The sequence below is a fragment of the Euprymna scolopes genome, chromosome 18, assembly GCF_053919585.1.
Source record: "Euprymna scolopes isolate OS-2025 chromosome 18, ASM5391958v1, whole genome shotgun sequence".
NCBI classification, from domain to species: Eukaryota; Metazoa; Mollusca; class Cephalopoda; order Sepiida; family Sepiolidae; genus Euprymna; species Euprymna scolopes.
The window spans coordinates 123,534,806-123,557,981 of NC_136499.1; the positions used below are offsets into that span (position 1 = coordinate 123,534,806).

General features: G+C 33.2%; 1 protein-coding gene across 1 annotated transcript in view; it reads right to left on the reverse strand.

The window, feature by feature from the left end:
• LOC145297796 (thioredoxin reductase 1, cytoplasmic-like) overlaps nucleotides 1–21,898 on the reverse strand; it is a 91,903-nt gene extending 70,005 nt beyond the window's left edge. The window contains exon 1 of the mRNA XM_080144082.1: nucleotides 21,399–21,898. The gene's annotated coding sequence lies outside the window, so the exon portion shown is untranslated. The remainder of the gene's footprint in view (nucleotides 1–21,398) is intronic.
• Between the last annotated feature and the right edge of the window lie 1,278 nt (nucleotides 21,899–23,176).

Genomic DNA, 23,176 nt, shown 5'->3' on the forward strand with positions numbered 1-23,176 from the left:
GTAAATCCGATATAATATTTGAATATTCAATTTATTTCAGTAAATCCAATATAATATTTATTTGTTTATTAAAAGCTCAAAAAATTATATTGAGAAATAGAATATTGTTTTATGACCAAAAATTATAAGGGGGTCCACCAAGAAAAAAAAGAAGGGAAAAGGGGTCCATGGGTCAAAAAAGGTTGAGAACCGCTGATCTAGATAACTTCATCCACAAAGCCACCAATGCAGCCTCTGAAAGCATGGCACATGATAGCGAAACAGCATGCCATGCTGATCCTGGGTTCTTGTCTTTGTGGTGTTTGCTGCTGTAGTGGACCATCGCACCCGGTCAGCACTTGTTTGAGATGTGATAAATTCTCTGGATAAAGCTGATCCAATCATTCCAGGGTGAATGCCGAAACATATACAAGTGGTACATGCAAAGAGATCCTATTTTCATGTGCACAACTGTGACTTGTCATTTGGACATAAGGTGGAGTTCTTTTAATAAAGCATTTAGTTCCACCACCTTAGGGTACTTTGCTGACCGCAGCCAGCATGTGTCTTCAATGATAACTATGGGTGTTATGAGCCAATCCTACCGCCACTAAGCTTACATGAACACATACATCGAGTTCTTTCATGTCTATTAGGTACCACTCTCTCCAAGCCGGATACAACTGTTGTACCAATAGTAGGATTTAAAAAAAAAAAAAGACCTTAACTAGACTTGTAGTGTATTTCTGTTACGTTGTAGTGGGTTAAAAGGGGACTTATGATTGTGAGAGGAGTCGTCAATCCTACTGTCATAATGAAATCAGTAAACAATGAGACACCAGTTAACTGAATATATATAAATACTATTATGCTGCTGGCATTGCCTGGTCATAAAATACACTTAAATATGATATTTTAACTTATGCAGATTTCATATTTATTATACAGCCAATTCTCTTGATCATTATATTGTACCCAATATATATAGTAGTGATTTAAAAAATTTCATAAAAAATATGACTTGGGTGACATCTGCTAGAATCGAAACCAACAGATTTAGCTCTGTAGCCTTATCCATTACTGTCAAACCAAAATCCATACGCATGCAAAAAATAACTGTTTAACCTATAGATGTACACTCATGAGCAAAAAAAATGGGTCAAGAAATCGATTTTTCAATATTTTTCTATGAATTTTTTTTTAATTTTAACTGAAAATTTCTATTTTGCAGATCATTACTATAACATAAGTGGAAAAATTAATCCTAAATATTGTAGGACCGCATTTTGGCGAGGACATAAAAAAAGGCAGTCAAAAATGACTTACAAGCAGATTTTTGACATTTTAAGAAAAGAAAGTGTGAAAACATCTCTTTCTATAGTGAAGTGAATTGGTCAAAGGTTCGATGTCGAATGCTTAGTAAAAGGGAAATCTGGATCTGGTCGCTCTAGAGCATCCACTTTGAAGAACAACCATAGGCTTAAATTAACTGTTTTGAAGGATTGAAAGAAAACTTATGTTGAGCATAGCAAAGAATTCAAAACGGGCTGGAAATCTCTAGATATCTAGACGAATGAAAGAAATGGGATTTTCTTCTAAAAGGTGTGCAAAGAAGCCATTTTTATCTAAGAAGGACATCAATGATAGAGATTTTTCTCATGTTATGGCAAGAAAAGATACAGACTGGTTCAGGAATGTTTTCTGGTTAGATGAATTAAGATTTTGTCTTGTTAGTGATGCTCCTGATGCTCAATGAACGGTGCGATCGAAGAACTGGAGAAAGATTTTCGCCAAGTTGCACAAAAACGACAGTTAAATCCAGGAATGGAGGGATAATGGTATGGGGAACTTTTACTGCAGGAGGAGTCGGGGAACATTGGATGTGAGAAGCCACTCAATGCAAAGAAATACATTCGAATATTAGAAACAGGATTGTTACCAAGTATCCAGAAGCTGGGAATATCCCAGAACATTATTTTTCAACATGATAATGCCCCTGCACACACTGCTAAAGTCACAAGAAAATGTTTTTTTGATTATTCAATTAATGTGATATTTTGGCCAGGTCAAAGCCCCGATTTAAACCCAATCGAGAATATTTGGTCCATAATATCTCGTGCATTGGCTGGAAGAACTTTTTTGAATAATGACAAACTGTGGGAAGCTGTACAAAACGAATGGAATAGCATCTCCTCTTCGCAGTGTTCCATTTTGGTTGAGAGCATGTCTAAAAGGATCGATCTTTTAAAGAAACCAAAAGAGAATGCGATTCCATATTAAGCATTTATTAAAGTAAATATCTTGTTCTGTGTTATTAGTCTCGTTTAAGTTTCCTTGTTCAATTGTTCATTGTTCAATATAGATTTTAGTGCAATAAAATTTATAAAATTTGTTTGGCCCATTTTTTTTTGCTCACGAGTGTATATTTGCATATGTGTAGAAAGGCACTTTTATGCATCTATGAAGTTCTAATTCTTTTCAATTTTAACCCCTTCAGCATCTATTTTTACTAGCTAAAAACCAAATCTAATTTGTTCCACAAGTCACAATCCTAGATATAAGTTTAAAGCTTGTAGAATAAAGATTGACAAGTTTGGTGTTCCTTAAACAGACAAGGTCACATGTATTTATAAGATGCACAGAGATATGTTTCATCTTAACCAAGGACTCATCAGTGTGGCTATGTGTAATTGTACGACCAGTCACAAGATTTGAACTCTGAACTAACATCACCTTTGACTTCTAGTGGACATCTTTGCCTCCACTAAGACCGCTATTTAACAATGAAAGGAAAATGTTTCTACGATTCATTTAACAAATAAGGTTATCCCCATTAAGTGTCCAACTAATCAAAGAGAGGGAAGTTTGCAATATTTCTTTAATTAGAAACTTTTCATGTTTTCCTAGTGCTCTTCTTTGAACGTTTGGGTTTTTCTTTTTTCTTTAAACAGCACTAACCCTTATGCAGTTCCATGGGAGTATAAAATTTACAAGCAGTCCCTATTCGCATGTATATCCTCATTAGGAGAAATTTCGCTGAAGTTCAAAGTTCAATGATTTGACCTTTGAGAACTTTACCAAACTCCGCCAATTTTGGGTATAAACACTTGAAATTTTAGATATAGGTTCCTTGCACATGAATCTAACTTAATAACTTGATTTGAGTCCAAAACAATAAATGTTAAGGGGTCATAATAATTTTTTAAAAATTCGACCTCTGCAGTCTCTACCAAATTACTAAAGACAATATCTGGTCTAAACATTTGAAATTTTACATGAAGTGTATTCAGAGATAGGGCAAGCTTTTTAATCGGTTTGAGTCGAAAATTTGAGCTACAAATATATAAATCTATGTATGTATGTTTGCATGTCTGCCTAAAACTTTCCACAGAGACGACGAATTTTCACAAGATCAATATCGTTTTGAAGCTCGATCCTTCAGACGACAAATATCGAAAAATTGGTAAAAACACCCTCAACTGGACACTTTTCTACAGAGATGGGTTGTTTTTTTTGTTGATATTTTTTAAAGTCATCCCCTCTTTTCGATTGTCTAGCCTTAATTTAAACCTACATCACTTCCGGTTTGGCGATGGTCATAACAGCAAAGATGTCAAGTTTTTTTTCACATTCTTTTCCTCCTTCGTGGTACGGGTTCGAGCCTGCCTTCCTACTACCACTTTTTGTTTTTATTTTGCTCAACACACCTCGAAACACCCGGACACCCATGCTAGTTTAGTATTAAAAGATAGTTCAATAATAATCTAAGTAATAGTATAGTTTCGGATTCAGATAGACGGACATTACATTTCTTTATTCACATTTATTATTTCATATTCAATCCGGTAATTTTGGAAAAAAGTTTTTATGTTTTAAATACTTATTCATAGTGTTTGGTTTGGTTGTTGTGTAGAGAAAAGTTATGCTTTTTGATTTGCAGAACATGATTAAGTTTTGCAAAGGGGAAAAAAAATAAAATAAATAAAAAAAATAACATCAATGTTTAGTGTATTCAAATGGGGAAACCAATATTTTTAGGCAGCTTAATCTGGTATCACCAGACTTCCTCAAAAGTAACTTTAAATAAATATTTATATTTTTTTTTTTTTTTTTTGCTTAAAGACCAATAAGTTTTAATAGAAATACAGTATCATCCAAAAGTTAAGGAACTGTTGATCATTTTTTTTTAAGGACTTCTAACTTTATCTATGAAAGAGGAAAAAAAATGTTTGGTGAATTTTCTAATGTTTAATAATGGTATTTAAAAAAAAAAATTTTTTTTTTTTTTGATTTGGATACATATATATTAGTTTTTTACGTATAAATAAATTTAACTGCAGGCGTCCAAAAGTTAAGGAACGGCGGAAATTATTAATAAAAAAATAAAGAATCCTTTCAGTATTTAGTCAAAATACCCTTGTTTTTCAATCACACTATGGCATCTTTTGCTGCAAGACAGAACCAATCGTTCACATGTTATAAGCAAGATATTATGCCAGGATTTTTTTTTTTATACATTCTCATAAATCATCAAGATTTTTTTGTTTTTTTTCTGTGATCTTATCACCAATAATTTTCCAAACATTTTTAATTGGATCCATTTAGTTCTTCTAAAACTATTTTTGCTTTATGGTACGGTGCGTCGTCTTGCATAAAGATATCAGAATCAGAAAGATTACGAACCACATGTTCTCCAATCAATTCCCTGTACATTCGGGCATTAATTTTTCCATGAATACTCAGAAGGGGGCCAGTTTCTTTTGAAAATATCATGCCCCATACCATTATACTGCCCCCGCCAAATTTTACTACACTTTTAACGCACAGCAGACAGTCTTTCTTCATTTTTTTCTTCTGACATGTGGTCTTTTGTCTGATCCGAAAAGATTGAATTAAGATTCATCACTAAAATGGACCTTTCCTATTTTTTTCTTCCCAAAAAAAATGTTCTTCGCCAAATAACAATCTGGCCTTCTTATTTTTCATAGAAATTAAAGGCTTTGAGCATGGACTTCTGGAAAATAATTCAACTTCGTTTAATCTTCGTGAGATTGTTTCTCAGGAAATTTTTTGTCCAGTTTCGGATGTACAATCCCGGGATATTGAAGCCGCAGTTTTAAAGCGATCAGAACAAGATGATCGAGTGATTTTTCTATCCTCCCTCTTAGTTGTTATTTGGGGTTGACCCGATATTTTTTTTCAGTCAATGGTAAACCTTTTTTTCTATTTTATATAACCCAAAAACAACACTTTTAGACCTTTATATTTTATTTGGACTTCTTTTCATCATATTGATCACAAATAAGCTGTTTTTCTTGTATAGCTTTTTTCGAATATTCAGAGTCAACATTTTGTTAAGTTGTTATTAAAATTGCTAAAGTTTATATTAATTTTCCGCGTTCCTTAACTTTTGGATGTCTGTAATTTAATTAAATTTATTTATATGTAAAAAAAACTAATATGTATTCAAAATAAAAAAAAAAAAATTTTTTTTTTAAATATTAAAAAATTCAAAAACTTTTCTTTTCCTTTTTCATAGATAAAGTTAGAAACCATTAAAAAAAAAAAAAAAAAAAAAAAATGATCGACTTAACTTTTGGACGCTACTGTATGTTGCACTTTTGTTCCAGGCAATGCCGAGTACCCCTGCTGGTAAAAATCTTTTTTCTAAAAAGGCTGAATACAAACAAAAACCTATAATTTCTGCAAAGACGCGTAAAGAATTGGACTGAAACACATACGAAGCAGAATTATACGCAACTTTTGTTTACAGAGCTATACTGATCAATGAAATGGAGGACAACTGACTTCAATTCAGAATTTATTTATTTATACACACATTTCAATAAGTTTTCACTTGTTGAACAAAAAAAAAAGAAAAAAAAAAAAAAAACAACTTGACCCAATTACAAAGAATGTCATAGATGCTTTTGAAGATATATAAAAAAAAAATAAAAGTTTGCACTAGGTTTGATGGCTGTCACATCGACCAATAACGCTTGAGAGCATAAACGAGGTTGGCAATTAGAGCATTAACCAGAAAAAAAAAAAAAAAAAAAGAATATCACTTATTTAAATTTGCCAATGCAAAACCCTGCGAGTTAGAGGTAGGATTAACCCTAACCAACATAAGAACAAATACTACAGTGAATAAGATTTTACTAAAATAGCAGAAAACTGGTCCCTTGATGTCCAGGAAAATGAAGGAAACCAAGAGTCACAATCCCCAATAATAAGAGGCCTGGAAAAACTCTTTCCACTCAAAACGCTAAACATTTATTCACGATATAAAAAAATATAAAAAAAATAAAATATTTGTAAATAGAAATAATCGTCAGATTAAAATGAGGAAAAAGAAAATAACTGATTAATAAGATGTCCTTTCAGGAAGAAATATGCAAATTAGTTAACCTTCCGGTATTAATAGCGTACTAAAAAGTTGAGTTTTTTTTTTATACTGTGACTATGGAATTGGATCATATTTGGATTCTTCAGACTACTGTTCTCTTGAGTGTTATTTCAACACTTTGGCTGATGCAATCGTCGACCTTCTGCAGGTGTATCTTGCTGAATAGAACCAAGGATGGACGGACTAAGAGAGAGCTTTTCTTTGTATGTGGAAAGTTGGTTGGTTGGCTATTACCCTATAGTTGGATGGTTGTGAATTGCGTGCAGTTTAATTGAAAGGCAGACGGGTACAGACAGTTGGGAGGATGCAATTGATCAAGCAGTGCTGCTCATGATGCAAGAAGCCATTGCAGAAGTGAAAAAAAAAAAAAAAAAAAAAAAAAAAAAATGGACCCCATAAAAGGAGAATGGCATATAAAAAGGAGCCATGAAGGGGTAATATGGAGTGATGCTAGCAATCTGGCATTAGAGGTATTTTTGGAAATAGGAGTGACTGTTGAAGATGCTGCTTGGCTACAAAAAAAAGGATGATAGCACTAATATTAATGTTGCAGAACTGGATGCTATGATGAAGGGGATCAATCTGTCTTTAAAATGGAGGCTGCAATTAGCGGACATATGGCACATATGGCATCATGGATTAAATCAGAAATGTCTGATAAGCAGTTGGTTGGTTGTTTTTGTTTTACGGCATATCAACCCTTTTCGGGTTATTTAATGCCGAATCCAAAGATTTTGAAGAAAATTTTTTTTAATAGAATATATTTGTTGTTTTCACATCGGTTTCTATTTAACCCATAGTTGGAACCCTAACAGATACTACCACTCCGGGTCAGAGTGGACCTGGGAGCAATGGTAATTAAAGGATGGCTCCACACTCCCCAAAGCCCACAAGCTGGGGCCTCACCACTGGATATAGTTTAAGGTCATATCCAGGACCCCCATTAAGGGACTTTTACCCTCTGCAGGGAGGCAGTCAGCATATTCTAATCCCCCACTGACAGGGCCGTCTGATAAGTGGATCAAGACAAAAAGAGCAACGGAGATGTTTATTAAGTGTCGACTTGGAGCTCTTGGAGATTTGATCCAAGAATTCAGACTTAAGGTAACTGTCACCTTGGTTCCATCACAGAAAAATAAAACAGACGGGCTAACCAGAGTGAAGAAAGTCTGTCTAAGGAAAGCGAAAGACATGGCTCCGGTGTGTTGTGCAGTAGTGCATCTAAAACACCTGCACAAGATGCATCATTTTGGAAAGGAACTGACTTTATAGCTAGCAAGAAAAGTGAATCTGCACATCACAATGCAAGATGTCCGAGAGGTGGTGGAACAATGTAGGAAATGTCAATCACTTGACCCTGTGCCAGCTAGACACGAAAAGGGGGAATTGCATGTTAAAGAAAATTGGCGACGATGGCTATTGATATCATACATTATGAATCGTATTTACCTTTGACTGTGGGAGAGTAGCAATATAGTGAATAATCAGAAATGAAATGACAGAAGAGGTGAAAAAAGTTGTCAAGGAGGTGTTGGTGGATAGCGGTATGTCTTTCCGCTCAGAAGTTTTTAGAAACTTGTGTGCAAAGCGGAACATTAGGCTATATTTTAGAGCTGCATACCACCCAAGTGGTAATGGAATTATAGAGAGGCACCATCGCACTATAAAAGCTGTGGAATCGAGAAGACTAATTTTGGCTAAAGAAGCTGTATTTTGGTATAATACGGCATCAAAGGCCGGCCAAGATGAAAAGTCAGTGCCACACTATCTATTTTTACATACGAATGGCAACATCCATTGGTTGTAACAGAGAGTGGAACAGGCACACATGGAAATCATGGTTGGTGAGGAGGTGTCGGTGAGGCTAGGGTTAGGAGGTGCGAATGAAACCATCCAATTCTCGTTGGAAAACCTACTCGGAAAGACATACTGTAACTGAAGTATTCTCCAAAAACAAAGTGCCATTTAATGAAATAACCTCACTTCGACATACAGAAAGCTTCCTTACCAGCAGAGGAAGAGGAGGTTGACGAAGTTCCTGAAGAATAACCTATACAACGGTCGCACCACAAATATATGGAATATTGTTGTTATATTTGGGCTCAAGGTTCAAAATAGAGTCGCCAACTTGATAGGTCCTAAGCTGTCATCTAGGCTCCAGCCTCTGTCCCATCGATGAAATGTTGCATCCCTCTGCTTGTTCTACAAGTATTTTAACGGTGAATGCTCCAACTAACTGCAAGCACTTGGACCTCCCCCTTGACGTAACTACCCCCGACAAGCAGCTAAATCCCACCCCTTCACAGTAGAAATCCCTAGATTTTAGAGAGCTTTCTACTTCAGTAGTTTCTTCCCCAGAACTGCTAGACTTTGGAATTCCCTTCCAGGTCCATGCTTCCCCAACTGTACTGACATGCAGAAGTTCAAGTGTAACGTGAACCGACATTATGCTGCCCAACTCCCTACATAGTACCCCTGTAGCTTATGTCCCAGATAGTAACCCCCGATATCAAAGTTGCAATGTGTCTTGTTTGGGGTGAAAATGTAATAAAAAAAATAAATTAAAAAAATGAAGGCATGGATGGTAGACTATGAGACCAATCATTAATCTTAAAGAACAAGGGAGCGTATGATTAAGAAGTAGTACAAAACCGACCTCGTACAACATGGCGTCTGTTTCAGGAAAGGGTTAAAGAAAAAAAAAAAAAAAAAAAAAATGGCCGCTCCTGAACTGGTGGTCACGTGAGGTAACGAGAGTTGGAGAAAATATGCAAATGAGATGCAGTCGATTTTTCAAATAAAAAGCCTGTGTGTGAGAGAGAGAGAGAGAGAGAGAGAGAGAGAGAGAGAGAGAGAGAGAGAGAGAGAGCGTTCTGAGAGAGAAGTTCTGACAGATGTACACTGGGGTTTGATAACCAAGAAATGCGAGAAGGAAAGCTTAATAGTTGGGAATTCTTTCTTTGGACTTTACTTTCTAATACTACTAACATATTTAACGGCAAAAAAAAATATATATATATACATATATGTGTGCGTGCAAACAAAATATTTTATTTTGCGGAATATCTGCATTAATAAAAATATCAGATTACCACCAGCAGGTGCAGTTTAAGTAAATTGATGACACACTATATATGGAGCCATCCGTTAGTTACCCAGTGAACCAGTTTGGCAACAGCAGGATTGCAATTTTTTTTTATAGATCAAAAGTTGTCAGGAAATCAGTATTACATCTGTATTCATTTTGATAAATTATTGACACAAAAGAATTTTTTAAAAATCAACAAATTTGAAATATTTTGCAAGAAAGGAAGAGGTGCTTGCAGAATAGTTTTACAACAGATTATGTTTAGCTGATGCTTAACTAATATATTTTTCAATAAATATAGATTTTTTATACCTACAAACACTAATGTTTCATGCTTATGCAATCATCAGTGTAGGAAGTGGTTATTACTGCTGGTCGCAGGACTAACAAAGACAACCTTAGCTTTACAGGTTAGTGTTCTTCCACTCAACCATAATATACCTATATAATTATAAAACAAATGACCTTGTAACTGGTGTTGTAACTCAACATCCGGTTTACGACTTCCGGTTGCGCATGCGTACATAAACAAATAATCAACGCGACAATAAAATGTATTGTTTTACTGTGTACGTTTTCAGCATCCCAACTGTTTTATTTTCACGTTTAAATTATCCAAGTAAACAATTTTTAATACTTTCTGCATTTTTTTACATCGTTTATTTCCGTATTACGTTTAAGTTATTTTAATGCAATTTTCTTACAAATAAATCTACTTTAACCCGTTGACAACCATAAGAGCATTTTACAACGGCAATTTATCCACCGGCATCATTTTTTTAAAAATTTATTCTCCATTTTTAATACACCTTTTTTAAAACATTCATACATTTTCTTCTACATTACCAACATAAATAAATGACCCCAAAATGTTTTTTTTTTTTTTTAAATTTGTGTTACAAATAAATAATCAATGTGACAATATACTTGACTTCTGTATAACTTTAATTCAATTGTTCTTGGCCTTTGGGCCGGGATACGAAGAGGAGCCAAATTTGAATACGTGTTCCCCGCCTAGGTGTGGAACGCGCAGTTCTGTTAAGTAAAATTAAACAAGTAGTCTCTCAGCTAGCTGAGTGTGTGTTCCATCCCTCCCCGATTAGGAAGCCTCCAAGATCCCCATCCCCTCTTACCTGCAATTTTTGTTTTCACCCCTTCCTCTAAATTTTACCCATCTTGGAGAAAAAGAAATACAAACTAACCTCCATCCCTTACCCACAAAAATCTTCTTTTCTCCATTCACCCCCATCTAGAGGGCATCCCCACCTAGAGACTGACCCGCAGAAGCGAGGTTCCTTTTACAAACCTAGTGGAACGGGCAGTCTATCAATTAGACGGGGTTGGGAGGGTCCTACTAATCACCTTTTGTTTTTTCTTTCCCCGCCCTCGACACAAATGAATTATTGTTACCATTTTATTGTTATCTTTTTTGTTTTTACACGTCAATAAAAAATGTTTTAAAAATTGGGAGTTACTAGGACGTCCCCCAATATGAAAGGGTGAATGCGGTATTATGGTGAAAGAAGATACTAGCTGGGAGAAACTTTTGACTTTGTTTAGTTCTGGAGTGACAAGGATGACCAACGACCCCCAAAATCCCCCCTTTTGAGTTGGCCATGTGCCTAAGTTTTTTGTTCATCGTTGATTTTTTCTGTATTTTTTAACATGAATAAAAGATTTAATATCTCAAAGTGTAGTATCTGTTCCGGCAGATACTGCAAGCAAAGACCCTATGTGGGGGCGACCCCACAGATAAGACCTTGGTCAATGTAGGGGCAACCCTTCATACCAATTGTCACTATCCAGCTCCCCTACTCCCCGGGGAGTTGGTCCCCATTTCCCCTTCACTCCTCACATTAAAAATCGGCCTTGTGCCTAATTTGCTCGGTGGGGGAGCAAATAAATACCATCTGTTCTGCAGATGCTGCACTTAAGATAATTTGTACCAGTCAATGGAGGGGAAACCCTCTATACTGGGACAATTATTATTTTTGGTAACCAGAGTGCCCCCTTTTTGCCTACTTTTAGGGGAGCTGATTGTTTACCCCACATTAAAAACGGCCTTGTGCCTACTTTGCTTTGGTGGGGAAGCAAATAAATACAATAACTTTACTTCAATTGATTATATAATAATTCCATCAAATAAATAATTGGTTTATTCATAAGGCAGTAGTGCGTTCGAAATGAATTTTTACTGTTTAGAGCACAACTGAACTATATTTGGCTTCTGCATTTTAAACTAAGTAAAGTCTTTATTTACAGATAATTTTATAAAAGTAACAGTAAACCACAAGATATTATGTATGAAGTCACTGCAGGGAGGCATGTGAAGCTTCCTTTCAGTCTACTGTGGATTGGGGAGGGGGCCTAACTAAAGCAGGCAAGCAATCGATTTGATAAAAAAAAAGAAAAAATTTTTTTTATTTCAATGACAATAAAAGTTTAGGAGGGTGAAACCTTTGTTGATCATCAGTTAATCCTGGATACTCAATAATTCTTACTATATTCACCCAATAAGTTATACAGTGACACTTTGTGATGGTGGATTTCTATCAGTATTTTGTTAAGTTTTCCACTTTTGAACTATTATCGACGCTCTGAAGACAGCATGCTTTTGTCAGCCATGTTGATTGCCTGTTTAATTTACTTACTCGACACTACTTGTCTTTCGAACTGAATAAACGCTTAAAATTCCGTTAAAATACACCAAACTTATCCAGGTATTTATTTTGCCTTTGGTAACATTTGTAATTTGAATTTTTTACCCTTTTCTTCGTTATTGTCTCTTCCGCTAAATGCTAATAATAAATTGCAGAATATAGAGGGGGGGGGGGGATCACGCAGACATTTGCCTTTTTAATTTTTAGAAAAGGGTTTCAGTTCGGTGCTTCTAAGAAGTCAACAGATCGATTTTTTTTTAAATGTTTGAAGCAAAAGCAATAATACTTAATTGTCATGTTCAAAATAGCAATATATTCAAAAATTCTAAAAATTCATCAATTAGAAAATTATAGTTAAAAGTAATTTTTACGGAAAAATGGGGAAATAGCATTTTCCCTAGATGTGAAAACCTTGAAGATGGTGAATACAGGCAACATACTTATCTCCCTTTTCGTCACTGTAATGGCTGGCATTTTATTTTAACCAATACTTTTTTTTTTTTCACTAAAAACACAATAGTTGTTTTACTCGAATTTTCCTAATTTTTGGATATATTACTATTTTCAACATGGCAAGTACTATTTTTGCTTAAAACCACATATTTAAAAACGTGATCTGTCGACTATTTTAAGAAGCACCTAGTTTATGCAAATGTAACAATTTTCTTTTCTATCGGTACTTAGCCTGAAAATGTAGTTGTTTACAAACACCTTTTTCCGAATAGTCAATGAAGGTGGGGGGGGGATCATTTTACCTTAAAATTTAACAGACTGAACCCTTCTCTAAAATTTTAACAGGATAATTATAAAATAAGAATTTGAGGTGCATGTGAACTTTCCATACCCTCCTTACAAATTTTTCCTTTTCATCTTTTTTCAACTATTTATGCGGATTATCATCGACTGGACACTAATCTACCAGATAATAAACAAAAATTGAAAAAAAAAAAAAAAAAAAAAATCAATATTTAAAGATTTCGAAGGGGGGTTCAATTTCACATACAATGTTGTAATAAATCGATCCCATTTCTTCAACTTGAATTTACTATAGCCTCGTTTTGACATTGGGTCATTTAGCCTCCCTCCCCCTCACCCAACCCACTACCATTATTATGGACACCACCAACCTCCCCATATTAAGAACGGCTTTTGGAGCAGACATCCCAACCTCCCCATGTTAAGAACAGTTTTAGGAATAGACAACCCCAACCTCCCCAGGTTACGTACGACTTTTGGAATAGACACCCCCCAACCTCCACATGTAAAGAACATTTGGAGGCAGAGGGAAAATACTTTTTCCCAAAATTTAATAGTGATATTCATTGTCAGCATACTCACCTGCAAATGTTATATGAAAAAAAAAAAAAATCGGGAGCAACAATATCGGTAGGAGAAAAGTAGATTTGTTTATCGCACGTGCATATAAACCCGACGGCCAATAAATTACAGTGCATAAGCCAAGTCTTTATATCTCGAAAACTAATTGTCTCTAATCAGCATAGTTGGAAAGTAGTCATTTTAAAGAAAATTGTGGATGTAAAAATTTACAAAAATCAGCATAGTCAGAAGGTGGAGCGAATGTAAAATATATTCATTCCGGAATATAAGAATCCCATGTCTCAACCAATCAGATTGGACAGAATATGTCTAGGGAGACATTATTTAGGAGTCAGAAAAGGAAAAGCTAAAGGTATGCTATGTGTTTATGATCAAATTAGAAAAGCGAAACTCCATATCTGTCGAAAGTGCAGAATTCTTCCTGGTGCTGACTGGGGGTGGTCAGAGAATTTGATATTTAGAGGGGAAAATAGAAACTACTTCCTCTACAAATGGTTGCAATTGTGATGGTGTTACTCCTAGGATGAAATGTAGGATTTTATGATAACGACTAAACGTGTCTAAAATGTTGTTCTAAAGTTACATAAGATAGTGGCTAATAGTCTAGACATAATAAATTTGTATGTGGCATCTGTTGATGCAAACCTACAGTACTTTGGTCCAGAGGGGAATTTCTGCAATCAAAATATTATGTATGGAGATAATTTTTCAAGGATTCAGCTGTACAATATTGTCAAGCCAAAAATTTAATTGCCCCAAAAAAGTTTTGTTCATGAGGACATCCTATGTTCATGCAGGCTTATTCAAAAGCCAAACTAGATAAAGTTTGCTGGAGATGTTCTAAGCGTAAAAAACAATTTACAATAAGGAGTGGGACCTTCTTTAAAAGGTCACACCATAGTTTATCAGTGGTATTAGTGTTAATTTTTTTTTTTTTTTTTTGTCAACTACCTGTGACAGGTTCAGCAACTTTGAATGGAATTTTGTGTAAATCTGCAATTCAGTGGTACGAATATTGCAGAGATATGTACTAGCAAAATGGCTAAAGATGGGAATATGATGGGTAGCCCTGAACATTTAGTACGAATTGACGGAAGTCTAAAAGAAAAAGCCATGTTGGTAGAGTCCTCAGAGTTACTTATATACTCCAAATTTCATAAAGTTCTCTCATTTGGAATCTAGATAGTCTTTCAAAAATAATTTTAGTGGTGTTTGGGGAGGGAGGGGGTGAAGGATCCAAGGTCAAAACGAAGCTATCGTAAATTAGTCTAAGAAATGGGGGATCGATTTACTAGAACGTTGCCTGTGAAATTGAACTCCCTTCCAAATCTTTAAATGTTGCATTTTTTTTTTTCAACTTTTTTTATAATCTGGTAGCTTAGTAGGCGTGTCAGAATTTTTGGGGAATTTTTGACACCCTTAACACAAAACTGCAGAATAAAATATAAAAACACTCATAATTTCTCTTTTTAAAGTTTAATTAATTAATAGTTTGTTTAATTTCTTTATGGAATATACTTCCAAAATAAACTATTAAAGTTTTTATAAAAAAAAAAAAAAATAGAAATATTGTTTTTATTTTAATAAAAAAAAAAGTGTTTACAAAGTGAATGTGCTCATGCAGCCATTTTTTCTATGTAATGAAATGAATTGAATTTTATGAGCTAAATTTTTTTCAATTTAAAAATCTATCAATTTTTCTATTGGTTCAATTTTTACGATATTTGCAGGTTTAATGTGAAATTTTATGCTTTTTCCAATAAACCGAATATAATATTCTAGACAAACGTTTTTTTTTTAAATTCACCCCCCCCATTTTGAAATATCTATTAAAATGAAAATAATTTTCTCATCTGAAGTTTATATATCACAAATTGAAGAGAAAAGATCAATAAATAAAATAATCTAATTTAAAAAAAAAAAATAGTTTTGTGCAAATTTACCTGTGAAGTCGTTTAAAACCTTTTTCATTTTTTTTAAGTGGAACCTCATAATTTGAAAATATTATCCAGTAAATATTGGACACTCACAATTTTTCTATTTCATTCAATGTTTTTTTGTTTTTTTTTGTTTTTTTTTAGATATTTAAAAAAAAAAAAAAATTAATTGTGTAAAATATTTTAAATCAAAAACTCCTGTATTTCTTTAAGAGAATAAAAAAAAAAACAATGGAAAACTTATGATTGAAATGTGATCATTTTTCAAGTACGGTGACCCATATCCACTAACTTTGTTGTTGACAGCAAACATGTCAGAAATACAAAGGGGAGATAAGGCACATGTTAGAAATAATTAATTAGGCCTCTGCATTTGTCAACTGGAAGAAAGGGAGACAAATCCGCTTTGTGAACATCTGAGATTAGAATTTAAAATCGTAGTCTTTTCGGATGCTTGCTTAAAAAATTCTTTTATTTAAAAAGTCCATCGAATATAAAATATAAATATGGACATATTCTTATAAATGAAGAATGTAAGTACCCATTGGTTAGTATTTTTTATAGGTAAGTGATTTTTTGGAATTTATATATATTTATTATATTTGGAGAAGTTAAAATTCGTTGAATTTCTTGAAATCTTTAAAAAGAAAAAAAAAAAAAAAAATATTGCACATTTTTCTATTAAAACTTATTTAAAAATTTGGTCTTTGCTCCTTTTATTAAAAAAACAAAATTAGGATTTAAATTACATTTTTCAAGTAGTTATAAGCTTCAAAAGATAGGGAGTCTAATTATTCAGATTTTTATCACTCATTTTTAATGGCAACATCTGACATTGCTAGTAGCTTTGATATATATTAATATTCCGCAGAAATAATTGACGAAAGACTAAAAGGAAAAAAATTGTAAGGAGGGCACGGAAAGTTCATATGAACCGAATTTGGTTTTTAAATCAATAATACTCCGAACAAGCGAGACCTGTGGAAATTCCACGGACGACTCATTCATATGTAATTATATGGAAAAATGCGCGCATGAAAAGTAATATTCTTAAGGCTTTATTAAACCTGGAAAAGTAAAGGACAAGAAATTCAACCTGGAAAAGTAAAGAACAAGATATTCTAGTAAAGTAAAAAATAAGAATTTTTTAGACTTAAAATATTGCAGCTAAAAATAAAATTTGAATATTGATAAATATTTTATTTATTATTTGCATATGTTGTTGTTTATTGTTGAGTTAGAAAGGGTGTCAGTCGCTGGATTTAACTTATTTCCCCCCTATTATTTGCATATATTTATGTAGTGAAAATTGTTTGAATAAAATTAATTCATTAGTTAGTTAGTTAGTAGATGGAATTAATAATTTTATAATTTACATAAAAATTAATAATTTTATTATATCATAATTAGGATCATTTAATTCTTTCCAGTGGCAATCTGTAGATGTTCAGTGTAAATGGAGACGCTTTGATATTCTGTAGCTCTTTTGTTAAAACTGCAAAAGTATTTATCTAGGCTAGCAGAGATGGCCAGCGTAGCTCGGTCGTAAAGTATACTTAAATATATTTTAATTCTTACAGATTTCGTATATATCATTACAGAGTAAATATTCTCGATTTTTATACATTATAAAGTTGTGATTTCAAAAATAAAAAATATCCATATGACTTTGGTGCATCAGCTTGAATCGAAACAAGACAAACACTCTTCTGTACTTTTACCTAACAACTTAATAAACAAAAGGGCTCATGTGTATGCCTAGGTGTATCAGAATCGGCCATTAAAAATGCCGTATATGAACTTGAATAAATCAACTTACTATATTTCGAAACTTATAACAACTTGAAAAACGTAATTCAAACCCTAATTTTTTTTTTCAATTAAAAGGAGCAAAGACCAAATTTAAAAAAAAAAAATAACAAATAGCAAATTACACAATATTGGTTTTTTTTAAATCTGTTTTCTTTAAAAAAGATTTAAAGAAAATCAACGAAATTTTACTTACTTCGATTATGAAAAATATAAATTCCAAAAAAATCACTTACCTTTAAAAAATTCTATTCAATGTGTACTTCCATTGTTAAGAATTTATCTATATTTATACCTTATATTCCATGTCCTTTTTAAATAAAATACTTTTTTAAATAAAGATTAAAAAAAAAAAAAAAAAAAAGCCACAAACTCATTTTTTGACTGTTCAAATTAAAGGAGACAAATCTGATTTTTTTTCTGCAATTATCTTTACAGTGACTTCTAAACACCATAATTAATATCTCTTTTTATTGCGTGCTGTTAACCAAAATTAGAATTTTTGGGCCTCCATAGATGAAAAAAGGCACACATTTACTTATAAATTTTTGCCGTGAAACGAAAAACCCAGTCGACCGATTTTTTTTTTTTTTTTAATTCTCTTAATGAAATACACGAGTTTTTGATTATATTTTATTTCTAATTTATCGAGTGAATTTTTTTTTTAAATATCTAAATAAAATTTTTAAAAAATTTTTAAATTAAAAAAAAAAACATTGAATGAAATAGAAAAAATTCCCGTCAGCGTCCTGTATTTAATTGACGATATATAAGCATAACATGAGCTTTCATTAAAAAAAAAAAAAAAAAAAAGGGTTTTACACTTTGGACTTTACAGGTAAATTTTCAAAAAAAAAAAACACTTGTTTTAGATTAGAATATTTTATTTATTGATTTTTTTATCTTCAATTTGTGAGTAAATTATTTTTTATCTTCAATTGGTGAGTAAATTAATAATTAAAATTTTAATAGACAGTTCAAAATGGGGAGGGGGTAATTTAAAAAAAAAAATATATATATATATATATATATATATATATATATATATATTTTAAAATATTATATTCGGTTTATTGGAAAGAGCATAAAATTTCACATTGACCCTGAAAATATCGTAAAAATTGAACCAATAGAAAAATTTTGATAGATTTTTAAAGTTTAAAAATTGAAAAAAAATTTCACTCGTAAAATTTTATTGATTTCATACGTAAAAAAAAAAAAAAAATGGCTGGTTGAATGCGCACCGAACCGGCACTTTGTAAACACTTTTTTTTTTTTTTTAAATAAAAAATAATATTTCTATTATTTTTTTAAACAACTTTAATGGTTCCTATTTACAATGCCTCCCCACAGGACACACCAGGGTCGTTTTTAACGCGGAAAAAAGGAACAAAAATTAAAAATTGTCTCAGTCGTGCAGGACTTCTCCAATGAGAGAGAACAAGAAATTGTAGTGCAGCAGCATTTGAAGAACAGATACTACACTTTGATCTCGGCCCAAACAACTTTAATGGTTTATTATGGAAGTATATTCCATACAGAAAATAAACAACCCACTTTAAAAAGAGAAATTACGAGTTTTTTTTTTATATTTTATTCGCAGTTTTCTGTTAGGGTTGTCAAAAATTCCCAAAAAACTTCTGTACGCCATAACAAAAGATATTGTAACAGCCGAGGGGAGTAGGTCATCATCCGGAGATATTCTAGAAGTGACCAGTTTAAATTAGTGAACAGAACAGTTTAAAATAAAAAAATAATTAATCTTTTTTTTTTTTAGATTGCCTTTTTTCTTTCTTGGCCTTCGGGACAAGATCAAAGTGTAGTATCTGTTCCGGCAGATGCTGCAAGCTATGACTAGCTATGACTAGCAAAGACCAGATGTGGGGGAAACCCCACATGCCTGACCATTAACCAGCTCCCATTTCCCACCTCTCGGGAGCTGGTCCCCTTTTTCCCTTCCCCCTCCCTTCACTCCTCACATTAAAACTCGGCCTTGTGCCTAATTTGCTCGGTGGGGGAGCAAATAAACACCATCTGTTCTTCAGATGCTGCAGTGCACTAGTGCAGTGCAGTGCACTTTTTGGCCTCGGTTAATGGAGGAAAAATCCTTCATGACCGATAAATTCTTTATTTTTGTTACTAACCAGAATGCCCCTATTGGAGGGGAGCTGGTGGTTTCCCCCACATTAAAAACCGATCTCATGTCTAACTCTGCCCTCGTGGGGAGGCAAGTAAACAAAAAAAAATGTTAAAACGAAATCAAAATGAAAGTAAAAATAACAGTTGTACCTATAAGTATCGGATTTTTTTTTTTTTTAGATGAGGATTGAGAACTTGGATTATTTGAACTATTGTTTTCATATTGGTTATTTCCACGTTTCGGCCGATGTAACTTTCTACTTTATTCAGATTCACTTTTTTTCCTTTTTTAATTCGAGAAAACAACTTTCTTTGGTTAACCTGTACGGATAAGGTCCCGACGTCCAGCTTTGTTCTGAGTTCGGGGAAAAAATCATCTAACGTGAGCGGTGTCGAGGCAAAAAAATTACTCCTTCAATAAAGTGCCAAGTTACTAACTTTAAAAAAAAAAAAAAAAATTTTAAAAATCCAATAATAATTAGAATTTTTTTTTGTTTTGTTTTTTTTCACAGTTCAAATAATTAGTATTTTTTATCCCCTTATAAACTCCACAAATTAGAATTTTTGGTATACCGATTTTTTTTTTTTTTTTTTTTTTTTAATTCAACAGTTCAAATCAGAATTCAAAAAAAAATAAAAACTTCTGTCGTATGCGCCCTAGGTTGTATTTTCTTTTCGTTACGACACTGACTTTCATCTATCCCCACAATTATTCCGGGGCCCCTTAATTTTGTTTGGGCTGCTAATAATTTCTTCATGTGAAAGGGAAGAGCACAGCACCTCCAACAATAATTTTTGTTCTTTTTTCGTAAGATGTTATTTTCTCGTAAGAAAATTTTCGACTCATTGTAACTACTCCAAAATTTGCTCATGCTTGTCAAATCCATGCTGAAGGGGTTTTAGGGTTAGGGTAATTTTCTGCCTCGACACCGCTTACGGCAGCCGGCTTTTCCCCGAACTCGGAACGAGTCGGGACCCTATCCGTACAGGTTAACCAAAAATAACCGGTAAAACTATACAAACACCGTGACAGCGAATTAACCCTAACCCTAACGCTGTCACGGTGTTTGTATAATAATACCAAATAACCATGTCCAATATAGAATATTCCCAAAATAGTTTTATTTCAGTAAATAAAAACTTTGGGGGAATAGTATGCATTAGTGTGTGTGTGTGTGTGAGCGCACGCGCTAATTCAGATTGGCACTTATGAGGACAATTAAAAGTAAAAAAAATACAGAAAGGTGTGTACGAAGCGAAGATGAAATATTTCAAAAATCGTATAATTTTATCAAGTTTTTTTTTATATTCAAAACAATCAAATGTTACGACTAAACGAGTTGTTTTTTTTTCGGCCGTGATTATGAAATAAAGAAGAGACAACTCAAACCGAAATGTCGATGTGAAAAACCAGCCTTATGTTCAATACAGTTTAGTAGGAAAATCGCTAAAAATCGTAAATCTTCATTTTCTTAGTCTTAAATAAAATTTTGCGAATATATATTCGTTCGTTCTGTAACGAGCACTTACGTCATACATACTGTATTTTCTTTACTCTTAATTGCCGCCACAAGTGCCAATTTGAATAAGCACCGATCTTTTTTTTTTTTTTGCGTGTTTGGTTTTTATGAGGTTTGATTTTAGTCTGACAGGCCTGCAGCAAGCGTCGCTGAATTTTGCTTGAAGAAAGCCCGGGTTCCAGAGTTTTACTAGAAGGTTCTCCAAAATAAAAAATTAAAAAAAAAAAAATAATTCGAAAAAGGCCGGAGATTACATCGGCCGAAGCGTTGTGAAAAATAACAACCAAGACGAGAATAATGGTCAGTTGTTGTTTTTTTTTTGGGGGGGTCAGGTTTGAAACCGCTTGAAAGATCGTGTTTGTTACTTAATAAGTGAGAGTTCTTTTTGTTAAGTATTATGTCGTAACACATATGTATTATATTTCATTATTGAAACGGAGTACAGACAAATAAATATAAACTACAGAGGAAATACCTCTACTCCATTCTTTTTGTAAAACTTCTTTTAACTGTACTTACCCGCAACAATAATTAGGAAATGAACCTTTGTTGGGCGAAGCGAGCGCCAAAATACTCTCCTCCTCTTTTTATCTTCTTTTTCTCCACGAGGTTATTCCCAGATTACCGAGAATAATGGAATGGGCTGATTCGGTAATTCTGTTATTCTACTCCTTGTCGCGGACGGAAAGAATGAATGACTTGACTTGTGATACAATCTAAATACTATAAACGATAAAGGCGAAAAAAAAATGCTGTGTCACTGTTCCAAACACTCCTGTAACTTTAGTCTTTATCTAGAACACCGTAGGTGTAAATCGACTCGTGTGTATGTTACGTGACAAGGAAACGCAAAACACGCCCGACTTATATAAGTTATTTCCGTCTTATTGTTGTCGTGCGTAAACTGGACTGTCCAATGACTGGGGTGTTCGTGTTCTTGCTTAAAACAAAAACTGTAGTATCTGTTTGACAATGTTCAGAATCGACAGTGATCTTCCTTGAGGCTGTTCTTCGCCTTCGGGCGAGAAGCGGGAAAAGGAAGTAATCAGTTCTGGTCAATGTGGGGGTAACCCACCGTATCAAACAATTACTAATTTTGGACCCTGCCGAAGTGCCCCCCTTGGGGGAGCTGGTTTTTCTTCCCCACATTTAAAAACGGCCTTGTGCCTACTTTGCTCAGTGGGGAAGCAAATAAATACAATCTTCCTTCATCAGGCTAAGGGGTTGCTTCTACAGAATGTGAATTGAACTAAACCTAAAACTTAACGGTAATACCGCAGTTAGTTTAGTGCCCTGAATACAATGCGATGAAAACTTGGGCACAAGTTCAGAATTCAACCTAATTTTTAAAAAAAATAATCCTAAAAAATACAGAAAAACCGTACTCGCCACAAAATGAAAATGCCATATTCCAAAAATCACGTAAATTGATCAAGTATTTTTTGTATGTTTTTTTTTAACCAAGAAAGTAAAATTTTATGAGAAAACAAAAACAGTGTCTTATCATCACCACCTCTCCATGACACCAAGGCCATCCTCCCAGGCGTTACCTGCTCATCAGGTACCTCCAACGCGCGCCACAGTTTTATCCTCCTCCCCGTATGTATGGATGTACTTAATTTAATATTATCATCCTAAGAAGCTTCGAATAAACTGCTAATATGTTGAAAAAAAAATTTTTTTACAGCATATAAAAATAGTTAAAATGCGAGATAAAAATCGTGTTTACATTATCGACACTTTAAAACAACGTTCCTATGTAGTGACGTTTTTTAAGCCATAGACACACCCATGTTTTAAAAATCTAGCAAAAATCAAATAATCGTCATATTTTCCTGAAATTTTCGATATTTATTCGTTGTTAAGAGGCTTGCCTTTTTTCTGTTGTTCTTGGCCTTTTTTAAAGCTGAAAAGATCAAATAATTAAAAAATAGTTTTATATATATATATATATATATATATATATATATATATATATATATATATATATATATAAAATCCCGTCATTTATTTCACTTACCTTAAAATTGTAAATAAAATTGGGCATAACATCAATATTATTATCATAACATCATGTTTTTTTTAACATATTATGTTAAAAAAAAAAAAATTATTTAAAATTTTTTTTTTTTCTCGGTAATATAATTATTTGAATTACAACAAAAAACAGAATTCTAAAAAATAATTATTTTTAAAAAGCTTCTAGGGGAAAAGAAATTTAAGAGAAATTATATTCCTCTGCCCCAAAACAAAATAATAATAATAATAAAAAAGAAATAAAACACAATGACACCTCT